At 29.0% G+C, this 19920-nt stretch overlaps 1 protein-coding gene across 1 annotated transcript in view; it reads right to left on the bottom strand.

Moving 5' to 3' along the window:
- LOC108560283 (cholecystokinin receptor-like) overlaps window positions 1-19920 on the bottom strand; it is a 108808-nt gene that overhangs the window by 42462 nt on the left and 46426 nt on the right. The window lies entirely within an intron of this gene.

Here is a 19920-nt window from a genome sequence, read left to right as displayed (position 1 = left end):
ATTAAATAAGTTTATTTCAAGGAACAATTTATGAAATCGATTTTCTTTTTATGTGAAATACATTTAAACATACGTTTAATAGTTAGGACTGGGAAAGTTGTAAAGATGACATCGGTTATTGCTTATTGCGTATTAATAAGCCGGCGGAAGTGCGCATTCGAAATGCTCTCTCATAAAGCTTCAAAGAGGTCTGCAATAAAACTCAGCCATGCAAGAAATAAAAAATTTCAATAAAGCTCTCTCCGCTCATGCAAATTTATACTTTTTGATTTGATTAAACGTACTTTCTTTCGCACACAATCACATTTTTTCGTAAACGTACATTTTTTTTCATTCAAAATCACTTGTATATATTTTGTAAATACGTAAACTCCTCCTAAATCGCTTCGATTAATCAAGTCAAATGTGAATTGCAATATTAAAAAATGTATTCGTGTATATTTTGAATAACAAACACTGTATATAATATTGGTATAATAATAATTTAATGAACAGATACATATATTACATTATATAATAAAAATAACAAAAAATTGTAAATTTTGATCTAAATAAATATTGGGGTGTGTTGAAAGTTTGAGTGGATTTTCACTATTGGCGATGCCTGAACACGGTGACAATCGAAATCCCGACAATCAAAATCCTGACATTCGGAATTTTGACAACTATAATCCCGACAGTATCAAAATCCTCTATTTACGAAGTAAATTATTATTACTGGGTAATAAAATCCTCTAAAATCTTCGAAATTTTTATACTGTAAGGATTTCGATTGTCGAAAATTTAATTGTGAACATATAGGAATTGTTAAAGACAATATTCTGAAAATCTTTAAACAAAAGTTTAGTGAAGGGCATTTTAGACATTAATACTTTTCTAATTTAGGAGAGCCAGAAATGCCACTAAAGTAATTATAAGTAAATATTCTGTTGACAGATAAGTTTTTTAGCTGGTGATTTTAACTTTATAGACTAAAGTTTCAAAAACTTTTCTTACAGCGGAACACTTAGTAAATACTGAAATTTTATTTATTGTATAGTGTAGGTAAGAATACATAATCGATAAAATTTAAAAAAAAATAAGAAAAAGAGATCTAACAATTATTTTATTTTTAGTTTTTACAGATTAACTTTCGCGGAACTTTTACCAGTTATAAACCATGATTGAAAATGCACAATACGTGATTTAACAGAGGTATTGCAAATTTCATAAACCAGTATTCATTACTATATTGTGAAGCTTAGTTAAATCGTGGAAAGGAACTCTTAATTATGAGCTCTTGTTAAATAATAAGTAGATAATTTCGAAGAAGTATTGCTAACAACAGTATTCAAGAAAAACGTTTAGAATTAGCAAATCAGATGGGCAACAATGCATTTGATAAAACATTAGAAATTATAGATCTAAATAATTAAGTAAACACATTTTTTTTTAAGTCGTTTAATTTTATTTAAAATATGTTCATCAATGTGAACATTGAGGAAATTTAAGATTGCGGTTGACATTAGGTAGGTAATCTTTCCCAGTGGATAGTTACCATTATGATGATTTTTTTAACTTCAGTAGTATATTGATGCTCTGCGATTCCACTATTTCCTTTGACTGTGAATCTGCTGCTGTCCTTAACACTCCTTCAGTCATTGTCCATTGACTGAAGGTCCATATGCTAAACCACATTCATTTGACTGTCCATCTAGCACGTGGATAGGGCGACTTAACCATTCGGCTATTAGTTGCCCAAGTAAACATATAAACTTATTGTCTTTGAATTTGTCTGACAAATCGGTACAAACTATTCGGACAACTCAATCAATATATTTGACCAAATATATCACATAAAATTATTAATAATTATTGAACTAAATTTTACACAAAACATAATAAATTGTATTAAATGTACTAAATTTGAATATTAAAAATGTATATAATTGTTAAAATCGTTTATTGTAATTTGTAATCAGAACTAATAAAAATTTCATTTTTGTGTGGAAAGACCAAGGTCGGTAGATAAATTTATTTATATAGAGATGAATATTAAATTATTTTTTTTTTCTAGGTTTATATGTACCTAAGACTTTCCGTCTAAGATATTTACAATAGTTCTGTTAATACGTTCATTGCATTTGCAAATACAATAATATGTTAAAACTGTATGTTAACAATTAAAACAATTATTCATAAATAATATTTCGTTATTAACAGATTTAATTAAATTAAAATTTGCGATTTACATAATGTAATTATATATTATATAATTGATTTTGCTATAAAATAGTCACATTTATATTAAATTATTTAATATTTGTATACAGAAAATGCAACATATGCATGTAATAAAAAAAAATGAATACAATGGATTTAACAATGTAATTAGCAGATGTAATTAACATTTACGCAATTAAGAACTAAAATATGTAATTGCTTAATCCTATAAATTTCTATTAATTATATCAGTATTAAAAAAAATGGAGTTTAAAATTTGAATGTTAAAAATGTATGAAACAGATGTAATCCAGTCTGAAAACTGACTGATTCATGATCAATCAATCACATTTCTCGTCACTCGTCGATGACCCACTAATATGATCGCATTTTGATATTACGAAAGCACGTTCAACCGCAACACCGCAATAATTTTTCTGTTCCAAAAAAAAAATGTATTTTATGTGATGCCTCCATTTATTTTCTGTATAGATTTATTATTGGAACAAATAAAAAAAACAATTTAAAATTTGTTAAACAAATATTGCTGAAAAAAAGTCCATTCTGTGACATCAAAATATTTGATTTCATTGTTGATTTATTCATTGGAGTGATTTATTCTGAATATAAAATTTGTGACTATTGCAATAAATACAAGTTAATAAATTTAAGATGACCTAATTTTATTTTTAAGTTCTAATAAAGTTTTCGTTTATAGTTATATACAAGTTTTTATTATTAATAGAAAACCAAGTTAAGAAATTGAATAAAACGATTCTAAAATTTGAGTAATAAAAAATAATGAAATTTCTAATGAAAAGTATTATGTCAGGACAAAGGGTATTATATATATTATTGAGTTATATTTTATATATAACCACTTAGTTTTCTATTGTGTTAATATTACTTATATGTATCACTATCCTCTCACACAATTGCTATTTTATAATATAAACTGAAATTTGTACCCATGGCTTCTACAATGGTCAATTATATTAATAATGTGTTACAAAGTAAATCATCACCTCACACGATTAATTGGTTTCCAAGAAAAACACTAAATTTAGATAAAAAATATGTTTTAGTTTTAAATGATAGGTGAAAGTCCAATATATTTATATATGCACACTAGATAATATTATTTATGACTGTATTTATATTTGTTTAGAATTTTTCCATAGCATTTTTATTCAAATAGGTTAGATAAATAATTATCCATAAATTACTTTAGAGAATTAGCTTTAGCTCTGTTAATGAATGTTAGATATAACAAAATACGTAAGTTTAAGCTTTAAAAGAAGTAAAAGCTATTCCAAATCAAGGCTACTTATGTTTGACAATTATCAGACGAAATACAGGAAAAATTTGTATTACAAGAAAAAAACATCGAAGAAACTTGAAATTAAGTTAACGAATAAATAAGTTTAAAAAATGTAGTTGAAGAGAATGTTCGAAATTTATTGAATGCAGAAGATGCTAGTTTTTCAGTGCAAGATTTAGAAAACCTTAACAACTTTATAATGGCATTCTGGTCTTAGTGTAAAAATCGAAGTTTTGTTTAATTAAGTAATTTTTTGGAATGCCCATTAGTTAATCGAGGTTACTGACTATTGATTTAAAATAAAATGGTGGATGCGCTGGGTATAACTAAAAAGTTATAAATGATTATTATTTGTCTATTTTCTTTATAAATTTTTGATCAGAAAAACAAAAGGAATGGACCAGAAACCATCCGTCACTTCGAGCATTTTACGCTTATATTATCAATAATTTTATAACACGCATAGTTTACACAGTTATTAAAAGCGGTTTGGCAAATCTTGTAGTTAAATCGTTTGAGTCACCGTCGATGTTGGTCAATCCTGTTGCTAGATAGTTTGGGTTGATTTCCAGTCGCTGATTGTAGTTTGTGCTGGCATTTCTGATGTCTCATTTTAGTAGCATGGTGTCGCTAAACAAAATAATTGCTTCGGTGGTGCAATACCATGGTGCATCAGCCTCAATGTCTTCGATTCCAATCTTTGTATTATGTATATTGTTAAGATGCACTTTATTTTCTATTAGATATCTTTAGTTTTTTTTCCCAATAGCCAGTATAATTGTAATGCAAATTGCTTCCTCTTGGCATTTACGTGGTTCTTCCAACTACGACGACCTAGGTGAATTCCCAGATACTTGGCTCTTTCAGCTTGAGGTGTAAATAAATGTCAGTGGGGTGTATACTTAATGTAGAATATATTTTTTGTACCATATTGACCAATTAATTATAATTGTTCTTCTTAAGTTGGATTATTTTTTTATACCATTCTATAAAAAAATAATCTTCTTATTCATAAGTTTTATAGACAGCATTTGTTTTGGCATATGTTGACAATGTTCTCAATTATAATATATTATCCGGACTGAAATACCTAGGTCGGTTGCCTTTCGGTCGAATAAGTATTGTTAACGACACCAGGATTCAGGAAAAGAGTTCAGAATTAGCAAATCAGAAGGACGTCGTCTTCCACCACAACAATGCAAGGCCTCATCTCTTTTTGATAATTCTAGAAACATTATTAGAATAAAATGTGCTTAGGTCTTTGAAATTTAGATCATATTTGACTTATAAAATAAAAATAAAATAATATATTTCTTACAGATAAATTGAAAATGAAGTCGCTTATTAATAATAAATTTGGAAGACCCTTGCAATTTTTTTATTGAGAAAATTGAATTTTACAACAAATATGACGAGCCAATATTTCTATCTTGGAGAAATATATATTCCCCTTTTTTATTCGACGTCGACAAACGTGTTTGCGACATTGACAAGTCTCTCTAGATCTATTGACGTTAATGCATGACTGAATAAACCGGAAATACGGAAAGTGTTTTTCCATCAATATTTTCATATCAACCCAATAGAAATATTTGAAAGTAAAAGATATTGTATAAAAAGTGATTTATATATAAAAAATATTTCAATTTTTATTCTGAATTATATTATTTTTTATTATGATTAATATAGAATTTCATTATTATTAAGAGTTAATAAAATTATTTTATTGTAAAATATATAAATTAATACAGGTATATCATAGTGCGGGTAAACGCTAATATCCCGGACTAATCGAGGACTTTAAACTTTTATTGATTTTTTTTAGCAATAAAATAAATAAATTAATATCAAATGATTTTTTTATATAACTTTGTAGCCAATACTAAATATAAATGCAAAGTTTGATACATGTGAACCTTACTGTACAAGAAAAATATCCTTCAAACTTTAATATTAACTTTGCTACAAAAAAAGTAAATATGAATTCCTCAGTAAAGAAAGTGAAAACGAACGAACGCGTGTGTTACATCAGTTGGTAAATGGAGCCGCTGGCACAAATCAATAAAGAGCGAAAGTATTCCTCTTTCCTTCCTCTCTAATAAAATAATGTTTCCTTCCGGTTCGCAAAATCCTATAAAAAAAATGAGACGTGATCCTTCGCAGTATTAGTTTTTTTACACTTTATGTCATGTTATATTAAAATTCAGGTATCACCGCTTGACTTTACTGCTTATCAGAAGCTAACAATGCAAAAACCGTAAACAATGTGTGTTAAAACAAACAAATCACCGTTTCAAATTAAAAATTTGATGATCGATTCAAAATATCTTTTACGGGTAAATATTTTAAGTAAATATTAAAAAAAAATCAATAGGTATGCATCAATTTCTAGCTAATAACCAGTACAATTTACTGACTTGCGTTGCCACTAGACGATTTAGATCAGTGATGGCGAATCTATTTTGGGTAATACGCCAAAAAGTGTTATAAAATTTATCACATATGAAAAATATTGGGAGTCAAGCTCTCCCCCCCATCATCATCTATATATCCAAGTAACACGGCTCCCCAGTTATGCCACGTTTTTTTAATTCCCAAAACGTTCGCCTTCACTGATCTAGATGCATTCTGAGGTACTTGGTCTCGTTTGACTTTATCCTCCACTTTGGTTTCTGGTTAGGCTTTCTTGGATCAATTGTGAGGCAGTCATTAATTAGATCAACGTGGGATGCTAGAAATGCAGTATCGTCCGCAAAAGTAGTAGATGTAGATTTTTATTGTGTAACGTAGAACCTCTTACCACACTCTGGGACACCTCAAGGGTAGCAGCAGAGCAGTACCTCCACAATAACTTACTACTCTCTAAAGCGGAACTGGTGGTATTATTAAGTTATTTCCAAAAAGCTAAGGTCCCAATCTACGGAGTAGCAGCCTCACTTACAGCTTCAACAACACCGGCAAATTACTGATCGGCCTATAGGTCACATCGGCCAGCATATTGGACATTGGAATAGGGATTATCTCCGTTATAATTAGGTGTAATACTCTAGAATTTAGGAATATGCAAAGGAATATGTTAAGGTTTTTTTTTATTTCGCACACCGATCTTAAAAAGTTCACAATCACTGGTGTAGAGGACATTGGAAAACAATTTTGTGCGTCACTCTTGAATACCTACAATTAATAATGATTTTAATTTTATAGTAGTATTTTGTTACTCAATCGACATTAAGTAATGTACAATTAGCTGTACCTAAATCTTCTACGACCAATTTTATGTGTTAATAATCTGAATATCTGCATATCAATTTTGATACTTGGGCATTAACGCCATAAATATGTCACACTAACTGTTAATGTACTTAGGTATCAAATTTGAAACTTAGGGTATTACGGGTTAAAATTTACCGATAATTTACCGGTAATCATATTGGTTGGTAATATCGGTTAACCGTTTACTTATAATTAAAATCCTGTTCTTACACAGTTAAAAGCATAGAAAATAAACAAAAATCAAGATTATAGTATGCAATTTTACATATCAACGCAGACAGTGAATTAATTCTCTGTAATTATATACCGATCGATAATTCCATTCCGTTGCGTGGAATAAAATTATTATTAAATATGCAGTTCCATTATTCGGGCGTGTTTTACAAGTGCAAACGCCGAACAACAAATTCCAAGCGAAAAAGGAATAATATATTGAAATAAATTAAAATTGATTGAACCTCTAATAATTCAATAATTAAACATTTATACGTACGTGCATTATTATTTTTTTATATCGTGTCCATTACGTGCATTTGCAATTTAATATTAATTCGCGCAATTATTTTTCACTTTATTTTAAATAACTAATTTAATTAACAATGCTTTCAGTTGAAATGTTTGATGTCCCAAATATTATGTAATTATAACAAAAAAAAAATTAAATACATTTTGCCCCGCATATTTTCATAAATTACACGCTTTACATTTTGTTCTCTCGTTTTTTTTTTTGGATTAAATTTAAATACTTTTCTTTGTTTATCAAAGTGATTTCTTCCATTCTTTGAAGTTTTATGATTTGTTCTTCAAATCAATCCGTGATTTATAATATAGCGTATAATTGTTGGAAACATGACATTTAAAAATCGGATAATGAATGATAATGTCATTAAAAATGCGAAGGAATCCATAAATAATTGGGAAGCCGGAAACAAAATTTAATTTGATCGTTTTAATTAAGATTTCCGCCTGAAATAAAAAAAAATCCGGCACAAAACTCTCGTGGAACCGACTTAGCTGATCTTCCTTTTTAATTAAATTACGTTCAATTAAGAGAGTTTACTAATTATTGCCTTGTCCTTGATTAATTTTCATTAATTTCTACATTTTTAAATTAATTTAAACATATGTGAATTGAATTTATTTGCAAATGTTTGAAAAATTTGATACATTCCAAATTATGCCATGTGTAGTCATATACAGGTATCCATCCACTTACCGATTCCCGACTTACGAACTCCCGGACTCACGAAACAAAATTCTAAAAGTTCTAACTTATTACAAGGAGATATACAGTGATAAATAAAATTAACTTTACAAACAAAATTGATAATTTTTTTAATAAAATCTGTTTTTTTGCATTTGTTTCTTTTGACGTTTTTTATTAAATAATTGTGATGTCGACATTGAAAAGTATTTGTAAGTAAGTATTTTGTTTATTTTAATCATTTTTTTCAAATTTATGCAGTTAGTAAAAATCATGATAAAGTGTGGTAAAATAAGTATATTTTGAAATTTTTAAAATTCCCCCTACTTAAGAACAAATTCGACTTACGAACAACCCTTTGGAACGGAACTATTTCGTAAGTTGGGGGTACCTGTATTATTTATTTTTTTTTTTTTTAAATATTGTATTATTTCTATCTATTTGATTGAGTTTGAATTAAATCGGGATGGAGAGGGTTAAATAATTAAAGTGCTAAAATCTTAATCTTTTTAGGGCTGAATGACTAATTGGCCAATTTATTTCTTTTCTATTTAATTTTATGGAAAATTTAGTTTTTAGTTGATAAATATAATATTTCTCATTGGCCAAAATTGACTAATACAAATTTAAAATTTTTATTAATTTTTATATTTTTAAATTTATTTTAAGATATATTAATAATTATTTTTTTTAATTTATTAAATCACGATGAAACATAAATAAAAATCAATAAATTTAATTATTAATTAAAGTTTTTTAATTAAATTTAAGAAAAAGATAAAATTCCTGTTAATTAACTTTACTTATTTGTATTAAAACAAGTTTCTCGTAAATTCTTTTTAGTTTTACACATTGATAAGGATCCCACAGTTCTCTATTCCTTTTTCTCCAAGTGTTATCTGATTAATTTACCTGGGTTAAATTGCATCGCTGGGAAATGCCGTAGAAAAAGGTCCTCGTAACAAAATACGAGGATCCTTCAGTAAATTAATTTTAAATGAAATAAGTATCGTAAAGTTCCGTTTTACTGTGAAATACAACGTATATACATATATATTAAATATAGAAAAATATGTGTAATTTTGTCGCTCGTTACAGGATAATAATCTCCACGCAATTTTACCTAAATGTAATCCAGCATTACGTGAAAAAAATATGCATGTAAAAAGCTGCTGCAAAGAATTACAGCGTATTTATTATGTAACTGGAGGAAAGGGCTAACGGCCTTTGATGTTTTCAACTGAAACGTAAGTAAATAATGTTAAGTGGAATTTGATGTTTAATTAAGTTTTACTGTGATGGAGTACGTGTTTTTATTCAGTGTAAAAAAAAACTATGATTTATAATTATTTTTATTAAGTTCTGTAATGGCAATTAGTTGATCAAATGATTAATTCAAGGTTAATCGAAACAAAAGTTAAAATACTAAATAAAATATTATTGCATAATCAATACTTCATATGGACCTGTACTACGTTTCTCTACTATCCCGGACTGTTGGAAGCAGGACTAATAGAGAATATACAAAAATAAACCGCACAATCAAAGAAAGAAAAATATCGATAATTTATGTATAAAGCAAATAGAATTGTTGTTTTAAAATTTTCAAATCTGACTATTGTAAATCCTGATTGATTGAAGCCGTACAATGCGAGGTATTACTGATATTATATAGCTATACCTCTCATAGAGCAAAGCTATTGCTCTAGTAATGTCAATCTTTTAGTAATCATATTATAAGCTCTTCACAGTTTAGTAAACTGAAACTGTTTGTATAATGTGCTATGAATTTATCAAATCTAAATAAAATTTGGGGCAGTCGGGAAAACTCTCCTCCTTTATGTAAACTGGGGTTTGGAGCAGCAAAAAAAGTCTCGCACTGGGACCGATCAGAAAAAACGTGTACGCGTCTTTTGCGGATGATAAAAAATGGCAAAGAATAAACTCTTATCATCCGCGCGGTTGGCTTCAAAACTTTATCAGAATTGCAGAGATTCTATGCAAAGTAGGGGAAAAAAGCGAACGCCAAAAAAAAGTGTTACGCATTTCCCAATAAATCTATTCATATTCTTATTCGTTCCAAATAGGACAGACGTAGTATGTTCAATATTTATTTCTATTGACATTTTTGCTTGCTTTAATGTTTATTTCATTGAAAATTAATAATATTCATATATTATTATTATTGTAAACTTTCTTAAAATTAAATATAACTGTATTTTTCTAATCATTTTATTTAGACTTTTGTTAAATTTTTTATTTTTATTGCAATTTAGATGTTTTATATAATTAGAAATTAAAATAGATTTTACATGATTTAATACATTAATACTATTATAAAATATGTGTGTATTTTTCAAATTTATTTGATAATTGTATATGTGTTTTTTCAATAATTTTTATTTTACATAATTTACTACACTCATATTTCGTATATTTTAAATACATAAGAGAAATTTCACATGTTTTCATCACTTTTCTGTAGATTTTAAATAAAAAAAAATAAAAAAACATAATTATTTACCTTTTATCAAAACAATATTATTTTCCACTTTAGAATAGTCTAGAACCGTTTTTCATTGTGACATGCAACAATTTTTTGTGTAATAAACATGTAAAATTGCGTGAACAGCTTAACAACTTTTGACAGTGTTAACTCCTTATTAATTATACAACTTTACAGGAGGCAGCGAGTCCCAATGAAAATTCTAATTGAGACAAATGAGATTTTAATTAATTTTCAAATACGTTCTGCTAACAACGACGGATTTACGCCCGATTTAAATTTGTGTATACGCATTCGCAATATCGGCGATTTATATATTACGCGAAAAAAATCCGTTAATTTCGGACTAATCCAACAAGATTTAAATTAATTTAAATCCAAAAAGGGGGAGACAAGAAACGATTCAGGAAATTAATTTACATCCTGCCAATTACTTTTCGAAAGCGAATAACAAAGTTGTAAAGTAGTCTAAATTTATTTCAAATTTGAGTTTTATTAAACGAAAGTTTCTTTAAGCTTCTAATATTAAAACATATTGTACAAAAAATGGGAAATTGTTTCAAAATTATATATAGAAAGTCTTCAACACAACTAGAAAGTCTTCACTATAGTACGATTTGTAAATTTCAAAATAAATAAAAAAAAATAAAAATAAATTCTAAATAATTAATACATTCTTTTATGTATAGAAATGATCGGTTTATTTCCTTTTAATCTATTATCTAAAACTGGAAATATAAGAAGAATATGATAGAGATTCAATGACTATAAAAGAGAGGCTCAGAGACAATAGGTCTTGCGCCTAGTGGAATACATCAGCCTAGGCTACAACTAGCAAAACCACACGTAAGTAGTATTCTTGGACATCGCAAAGCCCTTCGACAAGGTTTGTCAGAAGGGTTGATTTTCAAGATGCAGAAAGCTAAACATTTGTGAAGTTTTTATCTGGAAAACGGGTCATTCCAGATACAAATTGTTGATACCAGTTCCACAGTTAAAAGAATCTCCGCAGGTGTTCCTGAGGGCTTATTATTGTTTTTCTTCATCATCTACATGGCTGACGTCCCAAACCTACAGAACAAGTGCATCTCAAAGACATAATTTGTTACTACCGTCCTATAGGATGCTGTAGATAAACTGAAGGAATTCCATCTCTGGCAAATAGATATTAACACGAAAAAAGCGTAACTCTACTTTTCACCAGAAGAGTTGAAGGAAACGAGCGCAGGATTGTCGTAACTACAGGTGAATGATATTCAACACAGTACTTGTTTGGAAGACAAAGGCTAAATACCTTGGATTGATGCTGGACAAAGAACTTAGGTCAACCAGAAACAAGAGTGCGGACAGCTAACTTCTACTGTGTAAAATTATTTTTAGACCGGTTCTGCTGTATGCTTCCCCTGCTTGGGGTTATGTAACCGAAACCCACATCTTCCAGTTATAAATAGCTTAGAACAATCTTCTTCAACTACTGTTTAACGCTCAGTGGTTTGTCAAAATTTTCGGTGCAGCAGTACGATGAAGATCAGGATTACCACATAAGGCCAAAAATGCTATTAAGCGGCTAAAGTTAATGACATTCAAGCTTGACTCAAAATATATCAACAATATATGTAGTTCTTCGCATTTGTTAGTGATGAAAATATATTGTTAACCGTGTACTGACCTAGGTTGTGATTATTATTTTTATCGCCTTCACCTCCATTCCAAAATGTAATTCTTAGATTAGTCTGGTTTCAAACAGTCCGGTATATTGGCGGAACCGATTAACCGGACTATGCGAGATTTATGTAAAATTAAATTCATAGAATTAACAAATTAAATATTGAATTAAAGAAACGATTAGATAAAAACTATAAAACGCAGACCTGTGAATTTTGGATCTAATATATTTTAGTTTAATAAATTGCTGAAACAATTATTTCCTCTCGTCTATTTATAAATGAATAGTAAATAAAGTAGATGTTAAAAACGGTATTGATTACACATAATTAATAACGAAATTATAATAGTAAATAATGTAATTAATACAAAATTATAATAATTAATAACGTAATAATCCTCATTACAAACACTAAGATTAATTATGATAATTAATTAATTGCAAATTAATATAACGACTTATCAATATATCAACGCAAAATATTGAACACTGCGATACGCCGTAATAAACCGTACTCGTGTTATTGCATCACTGCTATTAATTAGCTTCGAACGAAACTCCATAAGCAAATAAATACGAGTTCGCAACTCTGTTGTTGATATTTCTCCTAATTTTTTTTTCTCCCCATCATATACGTGTTATTTATTAGTTGGCAAACTGCGGACAAATTAAAATATGAATTATAAATTAATTCGAGTTGTTGTACTGCGAAAAGTAACGAGAACAATAATTACAAACAAAAAAAAAGTTTGCCACGAACCGAAAATATTGAAAATTACAATTACCAAATTGAATTTCGTTGCGGTAATATTCATTTACTGGCTAAGTTCATTATTTATTTATTAGTTTATTATTTATACGGTTTACGGTCGCAGCTTCTTCGTGCCTTGAGCTAAAGTGTAATAAATTTCCGTTAAAGAAGACATCGGGAATAAATGAAACTTATCTCTTGTTTAAATATACACACAAATATTATTTATTATACAATGTATTACGCTGAATTTTCTATAAATATTGATATTGTTTTATTCAATTGTAAATGAAACAAATAATATTTATACAGTGGAACTTCGCTTAAGGAGCAAAAAAAATTGTAAGAAAAATGAGCAAAATGGAAGGCATTATCGTATATTTGATTAGTTTATATGGAGAAAATTGTTTCACTATACGAGTAAAAATTGGAATGGATTATGCTCGTTAAGAGAGGTTCCAGTGTATTTATTTTAACCACTTTATATTAAACGTTTGATTTCAGAAAAACGCAGAGTGAGAAGATTGTGGCCAAATTACAGACTACTAGAAGATAAATCAAAGTTAAACAGTTTACATCTAAATTGAAGGAGTAAAGTAGTACTGACTGAACCTGACGATCAATGAAGCAACAGATTTCCTCGTGGAAAAATAAAAAATCTGAAACAACCGCAAAAAAAATTCCCTCCTATACGCAATGGAAATTGGGCAAGGACATCACGTGGTAAAGCACAAGTCTCAACGGAAAAAGATAAGGTAGTTTCAGCTTATTTATCTTCATCATTACAAATGTCCAAAATTTTGGTCTATTAGTAGTCAAATAAAGCCAAAAAAAAATGCCAGGTTATGATGCCGGAAAACTATTGAAAGAACTCAAATTGAAAGGAATTGCATTTATCACCCAAATATACGTACAGATTACTTTCCAGCGCAGTGGAAAGTTGCACAAATTATAATAATAGCCAAAGCAAAGAATTCAAGTCGTACAGACACATAAGTCTATTATAATATCAAAAGTTTTCGAAAATTTTCTTGTTAACCGATTGCAACCAATTATAGCATCAAATAAACTAAATACCAGACCATCAATTTGATTTTCATTGCAAATACGGCACCAAGACCTGGAAAGTAAAAAATACTGCTTTGTTGCCTTTTTGAACATATCACAGGCATTTGACAAAGTTTGGCATAACGGACTACTATACAGAATAAACAAGAACTTGCTTTATAATTATTTTAAAATAATAAAATCATATATCCAGATATTATATAAAATGTTTCAGGTAAAAATTGAAGACGTTTACACTGATTTATATCCAACAAAATCAAGGGTGCTACATGGAAGTGTTTAAGAACCACGGTTATACCTTATATACACGGCAGATATTTCTAAAACTAACAATACTACTATTGCAACATTCGCTGATGATACAACAATATTGACATCAGTGAGAATCCGGTAGAAGCATCTGAATATCTACATGAAAATTTAGATAAACTAAAGGAATGGGTCAAGAAGTAGAGAATAGCAGTTAGCGAAATGAAATCCACCTGCCCAACTGTAAGGGACAAGATGTGCCGAAATCAAGAAAATTAAAATATCCAGGCATGCAAGATTACATTCAGGCTAAGAGAGAGAGCAATTAGAAATAAAAAAGGACGAAATTATTAGTGGAAAATAAATTACTTATATACAATGTAATACTGAAACCAGTATGGACGTATAGTATTCAATTCTGGGGTACAGCCAGCAAGTCGAACATATATATCATAAAAAAGTTCCAATCAAACTGCCTAAGAGATATTATTAGGGCTCCGTGGTTCATCATCCTCTTGATGACACTACCAACATTTAGTTGTAGATACCTAAACAGACTGGAGTTGCATCCTAATTTTTGGGTTATTGGCCAAGCAAAAATCAATAAATAGACTGATACGTTGCAAACCACTAGATTTAGTAGATCATTAATGTTCAAAATCATCATAATGGTAAATATAAACTGGGAAAGTGTAAGTCAACTGCGATTAATTTCATTATTCATATTGAATAGATTGTAAATAAAATACGACATAAAAAATATATTTAATTTATGAAAATTGCAGAGAATTCTAATTTTAATTAAACTTTAGAAATTTGACGAAATTCCCGATGAAATTAATTTTAAATTTACTATAAAGAAAAAAGTTTTAATTAAAATGTTATTTTAGTACGTATTTTAAAGATCAAAGTAATGTAATTTTAATTGTGAAATTATATTGCTTCTTGGTAACCTGTGGTTACATAAAAAAAAAGAATAATGGAACGACACATTTTTCAACTGAAATTGTTAATTAAAATTTGTTTCTCTATTATTATCGCGCACGTTTTGTTGTGTGTGCAACAGCACACAAAAAAAATAATCTGTATGGAAATTTCATAGTGTGGTAATGCACGTGAAGATGCAATTTCAGGTACAACGTTTGCACAACTGATGATTGTAATCGTTGCGGGGTTAATGGCACGACATCAGCTAATTTACAGCATAATGAGCGCAGATAGAACTAAACCGTGTTTTCTAGACACTGCCTTCTATCGTTTACTCGATCTGTGTTAGAAATTATCCATTAACGGGTATAAACAAACAGATATCCAATGCAATTTATCATATAGTGCAGTGCGATGAACTATAACCTCGATTTTAAACTATTCTCTATGTCTTTAGTTGTAATGTAATAATTTTATCTATATTCAGTTTCATTTATTGCAGTGCAATGAACTATAACCTCTATTTCAAAATAGGTTTATATTTGTAAAGTAATAATTAGAACTTCACTTTCATTATTACAATTAGTATTACAATTTTAACTTCATTTTATTAATATGCATTTCAAGAATCGAAATTGAACTTCTTCAAATCAGTTCTTTAACTTTGAACTTTTGTATGTGAACCACGAATTACTATTTGTTTATTTTCTAAATTATTTAATTAAGTTCATATAATTAATATAATTACCTCGCATATTGCGGGTAATTGGTTCTACCATTATCCAGGACTGTTCGAGGACTCTAAAACCGCATAAATATAAATAGTACAAAACAAGACTAGACGGTAGACAGACTATTTAAATGAAAAACAACGATAATTTGTGTATACATATAATTTTGTGTATTAATGTCTTAGAATTTTTAATTTTGTACAATTAATATATTGTTTATTTGTTTAATGAATCCGGACTAAATAAAGCCGCACTATTTTTAGGTATTGATTCAAAGTATAGCAAATTTAAATAAAATTATATATGGATTATCAATCAAATCTAAAAATCTAAATATAACTAGATAGATATGTATTGAAGGTTTAGTATACAAAAGTATACATCAGCTAAAAGCAGAATAAGAGGAAAAGCATGTTACCTTAGTATTTCAAAGAAAAATTATATTGACGTAAGAGTGAGGAACTTCTTCGTCCATTAATATTTAATATATTTACGACGTGGAAGGTGTTTTAAACGCGCGTATATCCTTTGGTGGGAGGGATACTTCTTTCGTGAGGTGAGTTCTAATGGTGTATATTCTTCCGCAATGTAAATATTATGTGTATTTTTTCCCAACAAATTGAGTTTCATTAATGCTAATTAAAATATATTCACAGAAATACTTAACAAGATAATGATCAAACAATTACAAAAAATATATGTATTGTAATTCAAATTATTAAAAAAATAATGAATTTACTAAAAAATATTAAAAATTATATATATTAGTAGTTTTTTTTTAATAAAAGTTATTATTAACAAATTATTTTTTAATTTTTTCAAATTGGATGAAACTACTATATGTTTGTTTGAAATTGTAATTTTTTGTCGGATATTTGACCATAATTTTGTTAGTATTTGTTGTTTAAAGTTATTTCATTAGCTGACCCATAGAAGGGAAGTTGAGCCTTTCAGAAGATACGACTAATTTTGACGAGGAATATATATTTTATGTAGTGTCCAGGTCAAAGCGCCGGATTTAGGTTTTTGAATGAAACACATTTATTCTAAAAATTATAATATTTTTAGTTAGTTATAAACTACAGATGTTCCTATTATGTATGGTATGTTGGTTTAATATCTTGAGGTAGTTGAATCTTGTATCAAGCACATCAATATTTCAAGAAAATTGAACTGAAATAAACTACTTCTTGAAACATTTTTTTCTTATTTCATCTAACATTACTTATATCAAGAGACTGTCCACTAAAAGGACTCATAGTTTCCTCATTTTTTAAATAAATCCGGAAGATGGACTCATTTGAACCATTATCTCGACAGAAAATTCGATAAAAGTTTAGTACCTGTAAAATTCCCAATGTAAAAGGAATTTTAACAATAAGTACGCGTTGTTATTTCCTATAGCAAGATTTTATTTCATATTTGAAATTTAGCAATAGTAATAATTACAGAATATAAAATAAATTATTTGTAACTCGAAAGGAAAATCTACTTTTTCATGATTGCAAGGACTATTATCAATTATAAACTCATTAATCAAAATTTAACCCTCCGCGATAATATAGGTTCCGCATCCCAAAACATCCCACGCTCAAAAAAAATCCATAAAACGTTGGTTTCCGAAAGCCATACAATCCCTCAACTTACGAACTAGTTCCGTTCCAAAGGATTGTTCGTAAGTCGGGGGAATTTTAAAAATTTCAAAATATACTTATCTTACCACACTTTACCACACTTTATCATGGTTTTTCCTTTTATAATTATTAAATTACTGACTGCATAAATTTGAAAAATAGATTAAAATAGACTAAATACTTACTTACAAATACTTTTCAATGAAGACAGCACAATTATTTAATAAAAAATGACAAAAGAAACAAATGCAACAAAACAAATAGTACATCTAATATTATATTTTATTAAAGAAATTATCAATTTTTGTTTGGATAGTTAGTTTTTAATCACTATATATCTCTTTGTTAGAGCTTTTAAAATTTTGTTTGTAAATCCGGGAGTTCGTAAGTCGAGGGGGGGGTACCTGTAATCACCTACTCGAGTGGCGTGTTTAGTGAAATAAAAATGATAAGTGTATACCTGAAAACGTTGCGGTTTAATTTATGAATTATGTAAGACGATGAGTGTATTATAAAGCGTTTAATGCCTTGAATAATGCAGCCGCGAACGTTGATATTAAAAGGTCTCGCTTAGAGAGCAATGGAAGGGAACAATCCAGACGCGATTTTGTACACCACGTCAACCTTCCCTTCTGTATATTACTTTGCATGTGCGTGTATTTATGAATGCGCTGTCTGTGCGCGCTTTACGATGGGGTTTCCACGTTTCCGCTTTTTATTAGCTGCGATAACAATGTTTTACACGGGTAGGCGAACTTTTAATTTACAACCACTATTTAAAAATGCCATTCCTCCTCGCAAGTGTTTTTCCGACGGCCAAGCAGCGATAAAGCGTTACGCGATATCCGGTAAACAAAAGATCGCCTTTTAGCCGCGACGCTAAAGAGAAGAGGGTACAAAATAATGCATTATGCATTATGAACTCCTTTTTCTTCCTTTTTTTTTCTAATATTTTTTTCTGTTTCATAATATGTGTATGAATCGACCAGGCCGCTGAATTTATGAATATTAAATGTTCATTACTTTATGGAATTCATTCAGAATTTGCCATTTAATGCTGAAAAATGTGCGAAAAGGAAATTAATGAATAAATATATACCAAAAAAAACTCTCACTAACGATTCCAGGAAAACACCGGAAGCGAAGAACTGTGTATAAAGGATGGCTTCGTAACACCGGAGAGCCCTTGGGGATCAGGACCTGATCCAAATTCGAGCCCTTCCTCGTGGTCCGGCTTCCACCCTATTGATCTTTGTGTCGATATGCGACCGTGTTAACACCATCGAAAACCCACGCAACGCCAACGCGAAACGTCAAATAGGGAAATAAAACTGCAAAACCGTAAATTAATTAATGAATCACAATTCGATTCATTTTCGCAATTTAAACTAATGGCTTTAACATCTTAATGTACAGAATAAAAAGACGCTATAATTCTTTGAATTCAAAGTCAGAGATGTTTTTTTTTTAATTCACGTCTCTTTGAATTCAAACGTAAAGTACTTGAGATTTATTTCAGTAAAATTGTGGAAACGTAGCGGAATGAGGGTGAATGATTGCGGATGCAAATCTTGTTGGATGCGGATCTGCTATGAGATGCAGTCCTGATAAGACATGCATATGTAAATTGGTTCAGAGCTCGTAACCTGGCTGCAACGGCTTTACCATCATCTTAATCTTGACAGCCTTACAAATTGACTTAACATTTTTTATCCTTCAATATAAATTTCTTAGTTTCATATTATAATATTTCCTAATTTAGATTAGGTTATATAATCTTCAACATGTAAGATGTAAATATTGCTTCCAACAGAATTTATTTTAAACTTTCTTCTTATGAAAATATATACACTTTTAACATGAAAAATATGTTATGATTAATAATTCCTGTTTTCTCTAGAATAAAATAACAGAATTCTTGGTCTGTTTTTTTTTACAATTTTACCACTTAGAATTTTGAAAATTTTCCTATTTCCCGGATTTTTATCCCAATCCCTCATGCAAATAATTGCAATTATATTGGATATTCTTCAAAATTAATAGATTTATTATAAATATTTGCAATATTCTATATCAGTGATTCTCCAAATATTTGGAGTTCGCAGAAAAATTGATGATAGATCAATACTGGATGTTTTTTCTACACATACCCAATCTTTATGGGGTCGCAATTTTTTTTTAATGCAAAGGAGGTCGCCGACCAAAAAGTTTGAGAAACGCTACTCTATATGAAAGAATACATTTTAAAAAATTGTTGCTTTTATGATGTAATAATATTTTTTGAATTAAAATGTTGCGTTTGTTTATTCCTCGTAATTGAATGTGCAAGTACAGTGATGCGAATTTATGATCGGCAAAGGCGACGTCGTAAATTTATAATAGAAATAT

Source organism: Nicrophorus vespilloides, unplaced genomic scaffold (assembly GCF_001412225.1).
Source record: "Nicrophorus vespilloides isolate i.1.1-1 unplaced genomic scaffold, Nicve_v1.0, whole genome shotgun sequence".
Classification (NCBI taxonomy): domain Eukaryota; kingdom Metazoa; phylum Arthropoda; class Insecta; order Coleoptera; family Silphidae; genus Nicrophorus; species Nicrophorus vespilloides.
This window is presented reverse-complemented; position numbering and strand designations above follow the sequence as displayed.